The sequence below is a fragment of the Crocodylus porosus genome, unplaced genomic scaffold, assembly GCF_001723895.1.
Source record: "Crocodylus porosus isolate Cpor-Errol unplaced genomic scaffold, CroPor_comp1, whole genome shotgun sequence".
Lineage (NCBI taxonomy): Eukaryota > Metazoa > Chordata > Crocodylia > Crocodylidae > Crocodylus > Crocodylus porosus.
The window spans coordinates 6,105,095-6,107,256 of NW_017728918.1; positions in this window are offsets into that span (position 1 = coordinate 6,105,095).

Below are 2,162 nucleotides of genomic sequence, written 5' to 3' on the forward strand. Positions count from 1 at the left end.
GTTAGATCTCCTATGACTTGGACCCGTCCTAGCTGACGTGGGTCTGAATTTGACACGCTCATCTACTCAAACAGTGACCTTCAAATGAGATGGGTCCTTGGGATGTTTTATATGGGCATTTTTTCCCCACCCCAGTGAGTGTACTACAGCAATAACAAGAGCATGAAACCAAGGTTGGGTACAGCTTGTGCCTGGCGCTATCCAAACTCGGTAGGAAGCAAACCTTCAGTGTGAAGCCTCTGTCTGTAGGAGGCTGCCCGTTGCCAAGCCTCAGTCCCCACCTGGAGGCACGTTTCAGGTGGGACCTCTTGGCAGCCTCTTCCTGCTAGGCTTTGCTCGCTGACTGGGGGGATAAGAGAAACTACTGAGCTGAAGTCCAAATTGCTTTACTAAAGGAAGAGAGCAGAGGGGCCAGGCTCTTTCTAGTCAACACTTGCCCTCCATGCGGAAAAGGGCTTTGCAGAGAAGCGTCTGCGTTCAGTTTAGTCTCTGGTTGACTGGTGTTCAAAGTGCACTTGGGAGCTCGGGTTGTGTAACCTGAGGATGTGTGCTCTCTCGAGCTTGTCTGCCTCCAGACTCTTGCACAAACAATGTCTGCTTAAACGGGAACCTTGGCAGAGCTGGGTTGTTTTGGTTTGTTCCCCCCCACCCCCAAGCCAGGAGAGTTCATGGAGGGTGAGGTGTGGAAACCATGTTTATGCAAAGACTTGGCTTGCTTTGGTGGCACTGCATCTGTCTGACTCACTTGGGTTTCTTTGGTAATGGGACCCAAAGCAAACTCGGCCGTGGTCCTGGGGCCGGTGTGTCTTGCACGTTCCTGGGTCCAGTGCAGGGGAAGTACCCTAACCGTGCCCCACAAGGCGGTTTTTCCAGCGTAGGGGAAGATGAGTTTCTTGGCAAGGGGTAGTAACCCTGACCGAGATAATGCAGTTATCTTCCCATTGTCACTTCCAGTGGGAAGATCTTGCCTATATACTGACTCTTTGGAAATGAGAGACTCCTCCCTAATTTGCTCCTACCATACGGCTGGGGGCAAGCAAAACTAAGGGGGGCATCTGAACCCCAAGCCTCTGGGCTTGGGCCTGTACATAGGATGCTCAGCAAAGGATTTGGTAGCATCTCAAGCCCTAGGGTGGGGGGGGTAGAGGATGCTTGCTGGTAGCAGGGCCACATGTATATGGTTCTTAAATGACCTATGAAATTTTGGAATTGATTTGGCTGATTTGACTTGGGACACTGTTTCCCTTAAACTTCACATAGGAGCTGACAGTGGGAGCAGGACCTTCTCAAATGTGGTACATCCCCACCATGACGTGGGCTGTGCTGCATTCACAAATGCCAGAAGTTGCTGCTGACCTTCACCTGAAGTCTAGGTCTAGGAGATGGGCCAGTACCTGGCCCCTGAGCCAGCGCAGCCTTCTGGGTGCATCTTGCAGGGTATGTTTGGCTCTGCACACCAGGGAACAGAAAGCAGAGTGGTGGTTCAGGCAGGGGAAAGGGGATCAGAGCAGGGCCCATAGGGAGGGCATGGGGCTTAATTTGGCAAAGCCTTGGCTGGGATGTTGCATTTGGGGCTGGTCCTGCTTTGAGCAGGGGGTGGGACTAGGTGACATTGTGAGATCCCTTCCAACCCTCACTTCCTATGATTTAACCTGTGTTCGTCTGCTAAAAGGACACAACGGAGCGGAGTGTGGATCTGTTCTTGGAGGGGGGTTGGAGGAGGCAAACCTAGCCCTGCAGGGGGGCTCCTTGGTACTGTCCGAGCTTGGCTCCAGGGCAGATGGAGCCCGGAAGAAATGAGCCTCTCGTCACTGGCTACTGAGTGAAGCTGAAAGCAACAATTGAAGTAGTCCAACCTTCTTGATAAGGCTGCCTGGGTGCTGGAAAGGGGAAAGTCGATGAGGCCCAAACGCATCCATGAAATGCAGTGCAGTTGGGGCACTAAGGGGCCGATGCTGCTTGCATTCGGCATGGTGGCCTGTGCACCTTGGTGACTGCATCTCTAATGTGGTGGGAGCCTCTTCTGTGCAAGGGAGACTATGCAGAGCTCTTTGTGTGGGCCAAAGTCCTGTTAACTATTTAATACCTTAATGCTTGGGAGGAGGCTGTAGCTGGGAAAAGTTAATGCCTGGTGCAGTTCCTGCCCAGCACCTAGGAGCTGC